Genomic DNA, 5,894 nt, shown 5'->3' on the forward strand with positions numbered 1-5,894 from the left:
TCCAAGTCCCTAGTAGCCGCAGGCACCACAATAGGCTGGTTCAGGTGAAACGCTGAAATCACCTTAGGGAGAAACTGAGGACGAGTCCTCAATTCCGCCCTGTCCAAATGGAAAATCAGATAAGGGCTTTTACAGGATAAAGCCGCCAATTCCGACACGCGCCTGGCCGAAGCCAGGGCCAACAGCATGACCACTTTCCACGTGAGATATTTTAAATCCACAGATTTAAGTGGTTCAAACCAATGTGATTTTAGGAACCCCAAAACTACATTGAGATCCCAAGGTGCCACTGGAGGCACAAAAGGAGGCTGTATATGCAGCACTCCCTTGACAAACGTCTGAACTTCAGGCACTGAAGCCAGTTCTTTCTGGAAGAAAATCGACAGGGCCGAAATCTGAACCTTAATGGATCCCAATTTAAGGCCCATAGACACTCCTGTTTGCAGGAAATGCAGGAATCGACCCAGTTGAAATTCCTCCGTCGGGGCCTTCCTGGCCTCGCACCACGCAACATATTTTCGCCAAATGCGGTGATAATGCTTCGCGGTTACATCCTTTCTGGCTTTTATCAAAGTAGGGATGACTTCCTCCGGAATGCCTTTTTCCTTCAGGATCCGGCGTTTAACCGCCATGCCGTCAAACGCAGACGCGGTAAGTCTTGGAACAGACAGGGTCCCTGCTGGAGCAGGTCCCTTCTTAGAGGTAGAGGCCACGGGTCCTCTGTTAGCATCTCTTGAAGTTCCGGGTACCAAGTCCTTCTTGGCCAATCCGGAGCCACGAGTATAGTTCTTACTCCTCTCCGTCTTATAATTCTCAGTACCTTGGGTATGAGCGGCAGAGGAGGGAACACATAAACCGACTGGTACACCCACGGCGTTACCAGGGTGTCCACAGCTATCGCCTGAGGGTCCCTTGACCTGGCGCAATAACTTTTTAGTTTTTTGTTGAGGCGGGACGCCATCATGTCCACCTTTGGTTTTTCCCAACGGCTTACAATCATGTGGAAGACTTCCGGATGAAGTCCCCACTCTCCCGGGTGGAGGTCGTGTCTGCTGAGGAAGTCTGCTTCCCAGTTGTCCACTCCCGGAATAAACACTGCTGACAGTGCTATCACATGATTTTGCGCCCATCGGAGAATCCTTGCAGCTTCTGCCATCGCCCTCCTGCTTCTTGTGCCGCCCTGTCTGTTTACGTGGGCGACCGCCGTGATGTTGTCCGACTGGATCAACACCGGCTGGTCCTGAAGCAGAGATCTCGCTTGGCTTAGGGCATTGTAAATGGCCCTTAGCTCCAGGATATTTATGTGAAGTGAGGTCTCCAGGTTTGACCACACTCCCTGGAAATTTCTTCTCTGTGTGACTGCTCCCCAGCCTCGAAGGCTGGCATCCGTGGTCACCAGGACCCAGTCCTGAATGCCGAATCTGCGGCCCTCTAAAAGATGAGCACTCTGCAACCACCACAGGAGAGACACCCTTGTCCTTGGTGACAGGGTTATCCTCTGATGCATCTGAAGATGCGATCCGGACCATTTGTCCATCAGGTCCCACTGGAAAGTTCTTGCGTGGAATCTGCCAAATGGAATTGCTTCGTAAGAAGCCACCATTTTTCCCAGGACCCTTGTGCATTGATGCACCGATACTTGACCTGGTTTTAGGAGGTTTCTGACTAGATCGGATAACTCCCTGGCTTTCTCCTCCGGGAGAAATACCTTTTTCTGGACTGTGTCCAGAATCATCCCTAGGAACAGAGGACGTGTTGTCGGGATCAGCTGCGATTTTGGAATATTGAGAATCCAACCGTGCTGTCGTAACACTTCCTGAGAAAGCGCTACCCCGACTACCAACTGTTCCTTGGATCTCGCCCTTATCAGGAGATCGTCCAAGTACGGGATAATTAAAAACTCCCTTCCTTCGAAGGAGAATCATCATTTCGGCCATTACCTTGGTAAAGACCCGCGGTGCCGTGGACAATCCAAACGGCAGCGTTTGGAACTGATAGTGGCAGTTCTGTACCACAAACCTGAGGTACCCTTGGTGAGAAGGGTAAATTGGGACATGCAGGTACGCATCCTTGATGTCCAGTGACACCATATAATCCCCTTCCTCCAGGCTCGAGATAACCGCTCTGAGTGACTCCATCTTGAATTTGAACTTCTTTATGTAAGAAACATTGTGGAATAATACCCCTTTCCTTGTTGCAGGAGGGGTACCTTGATTATCACCTGCTGGGAATACAGCTTGTGAATAGCTTCTAATACCGCCTCCCTGTCGGAAGGAATCGTCGGTAAGGCAGACTTTAGGAAACGGCGAGGGTGAGACGTCTCGAATTTCAATTTGTACCCCTGAGATACTACCTGAAGGATCCAGGGATCTACTTGTGAGCGAGCCCACTGTGCGCTGAAAATCTTGAGACGGGCCCCCACCGTACCTGAGTCCGCCTGTAGAGCCCCAGCGTCATGCTGAGGACTTGGCGGAAGCGGGGGAGGACTTCTGTTCCTGGGAACTGGCTGTTTGCTGCAGCCTTTTTCCTCTCCCTCTGCCACGGGGCAGAAAGGAGGAGCCTTTTGCCCGCTTGCCCTTATGGGGCCGAAAGGACTGCGCATGATAATACGATGTCTTCTTTTGCTGAGAGGCGACCTGGGGTAAAAACGTGGATTTCCCAGCTGTTGCCGTGGAAACCAGGTCCGACAGACCTACCCCAAATAACTCCTCCCCTTTATAAGGCAATACTTCCATATGCCTTTTAGAATCGGCATCACCTGACCACTGCCGAGTCCATAACCCCCTTCTGGCGGAAATGGACATAGCACTTACTCTTGATGCCAGTCGGCAAATATCCCTCTGTGCATCACGCATGTATAAAAATGCATCTTTTAAATGCTCTACAGTCAGTAATATACTGTCCCTATCCAGGGTATCAATATTTTCTGTCAGGGAGTCTGACCAAGCCACCCCAGCACTGCACATCCAGGCTGAGGCGATTGCTGATCGCAGTATAACACCAGTGTGTGTGTAAATACACTTCAGGATAGTCTCCTGCTTTCTGTCAGCAGGATCCTTAAGGGCGGCCGTATCCGGAGACGGTAGTGCCACCTGTTTGGACAAGCGTGTGAGCGCTTTATCTACCCTAGGGGGTGTTTCCCAACGTGCCCTATCCTCTGGCGGGAAAGGGTACACTGCCAATAACTTCTTAGGAATTATCAGTTTTTTATCGGGAGAAACCCACGCTTCATCACACACTTCATTTAATTCCTCAGATGCAGGAAAAACTACAAGCAGTTTTTTCTCACCAAACATAGGCCCTCATTCCGAGTTGATCGCTCGCAAGGCGAATTTAGCAGAGTTGCTCACGCTAAGCCGCCGCCTACTGGGAGTGTATCTTAGCTTCTTAAAATTGCGAACGATGTATTCGCAATATTGCGATTACAAACTACTTAGCAGTTTCAGAGTAGCTTCAGACTTACTCGGCATCTGCGATCAGTTCAGTGCTTGTCGTTCCTGGTTTGACGTCATAAACACACCCAGCGTTCGCCCAGACACTCCCCCGTTTCTCCGGCCACTCCTGCGTTTTTTCCGGAAACGGTAGCGTTTTTATCCACACGCCCCTAAAACGCCGTGTTTCCGCCCAGTAACACCCATTTCCTGTCAATCACACTACGATCGCCGGAGCGAAGAAAAAGCCGTGAGTAAAAATACTATCTTCATTGTAAAATTACTTGGCGCAGTCGCAGTGCGAATATTGCGCATGCGTACTAAGCGGAATTTCACTGCGATGCGATGAAAATTACTGAGCGAACGACTCGGAATGAGGGCCATAATACCCCTTTTAGTGGTACCTGTGGTATTATCAGAAATGTGTAAAACATTTTTCATTGCCTCAATCATGTAACGTGTGGCCCTACTGGAAGTTACATTCGACTCCTCGTCGTCGACACTGGAGTCAGTATCCGTGTCGACGTCTGTATCTGCCATCTGAGGTAGCCGGCGTTTTAGAGCCCCTGATGGCCTTTGAGACGCCTGGACAGGCACAAGCTGAGAAGCCGGCTGTCCCATGTCATCAAACTTCTTATGTAAAGAGTTGACACTTTCACGTAATTCCTTCCATAAGCCCATCCACTCAGGTGTCGACCCCCTAGGGGGTGACATCTCCACTACAGGCAATTGCTCCGCCTCCACATAATTTTCCTCTTCATACATGTCGACACAGCCGTACCGACACACAGCACACACACCGGGAATGCTCTGAAAGAGGACAGGACCCCACTAGCCCTTTGGGGAGACAGAGGGAGAGTATGCCAGCACACACCAGAGCGCTATATATATACAGGGATATCACTATATAGAGTGTTTTCCCTTATAGCTGCTGTTATATGTAATACTGCGCCTAATAGTGCCCCCCCCCCTCTCTTTTTGACCCTTTTCTGTAGTGCAGGACTGCAGGGGAGAGTCAGGGAGACGTCCTTCCAGCGGAGCTGTGAGGGAAAATGGCGCCAGTGTGCTGAAGGAGATAGCTCCGCCCCCTTTTCGGCTGACTTTTCTCCCGCTTTTTTGTAAAATCTGGCAGGGGTTAATGTACATCCATATAGCCCTGAGGGTTATATGTGATGTATTTTTGCCAGCCAAGGTGTTAATATTGCTGCTCAGGGCGCTCCCCCCCAGCGCCCTGCACCCATCAGTGACCGCAGTGTGAGGTGTCCATGAGGAGCAATGGCGCACAGCTGCAGTGCTGTGCGCTACCTTGATGAAGACTGATGTCTTCTGCCGCCGATTTTCCGGACCTCTTCTTGCTTCTGGCTCTGTAAGGGGGCCGGCGGCGCGGCTCTGGGACCGGACTCCGAGGCTGGGCCTGTGTTCGGTCCCTCTGGAGCTAATGGTGTCCAGTAGCCTAAGAAGCCCAAGCTGGCTGCAAGCAGGCAGGTTCGCTTCTTCTCCCCTTAGTCCCTCGATGCAGTGAGCCTGTTGCCAGCAGGTCTCACTGAAAATAAAAAACCTAAAACTAACTTTTCTAAGAAGCTCAGGAGAGCCCCCTAGATTGCACCCAGCTCGGCCGGGCACAAAAATCCAACTGAGGCTTGGAGGAGGGTCATAGGGGGAGGAGCCAGTGCACACCAGGTAGTCCTAAAGCTTTCTTTTTGTGCCCAGTCTCCTGCGGAGCCGCTATTCCCCATGGTCCTTACGGAGTTCCCAGCATCCAGTAGGACGTCAGAGAAATCTAGCTGCCGACGCTATGCAACACCAGAGGAGATTCTGCGCTGCACAGCGGCCATGCGCAGACTGTAAAGAAAGGCCGTCATCGGAACACTTATAGAACAGTTCTCTTTTAGTTGCTGAGTTCAGAAAAGAATAAATGACTCAGGAAACACCAGAAAAGACAGCGACAGGTCTAATAATTATCCCATTATCCCTTCATTTCAGCTGTGTAACCAGTAATAACTATTAAGTATCACTTAGCATGTGCTATGTTACACCGGGACACTGATCTGCTATTGTGCTGTACTGAAAAGAGACGGTGACATCACAGCAGTGTACACAGCAACGGTATCCAGAGAGACCGACACAGAGACAGGGAGAGGCAGCAGCCTGGATGGAGGAGCAGGACACACAGGAGGGTGATGGGAGATATCACCCGGTAGGAGAGAATAACCCGTTCTAGGTAAGATGTACTATTTGTATATGCAGCACCACTATAGTCTGTAGCGTATATATATATATATATATATATCTTTTAAAAACCCACTGCTTAAAATGGTCAAAGAGGGGTTATTAAGCTAGTACAAAATATATATATAGATCTCATTTCATAGCGACATGAAATAATTGAATTCATTAGCTATGACACTTTATCCTGCCAAATATATTAAAGATATTTCTATACTTAAATACTATAACAAATTA

At 49.7% G+C, this 5,894-nt stretch overlaps 1 protein-coding gene across 1 annotated transcript in view; it reads left to right on the forward strand.

The window, feature by feature from the left end:
* Window positions 1–5,519: 5,519 nt before the first annotated feature.
* Window positions 5,520–5,894, forward strand: part of TEKTL1 (tektin like 1) — a 13,552-nt gene continuing 13,177 nt past the window's right edge. The window contains exon 1 of the mRNA XM_063938295.1: window positions 5,520–5,652. The gene's annotated coding sequence lies outside the window, so the exon portion shown is untranslated. The remainder of the gene's footprint in view (window positions 5,653–5,894) is intronic.

The sequence above is a fragment of the Pseudophryne corroboree genome, chromosome 8, assembly GCF_028390025.1.
Source record: "Pseudophryne corroboree isolate aPseCor3 chromosome 8, aPseCor3.hap2, whole genome shotgun sequence".
NCBI classification, from domain to species: domain Eukaryota; kingdom Metazoa; phylum Chordata; class Amphibia; order Anura; family Myobatrachidae; genus Pseudophryne; species Pseudophryne corroboree.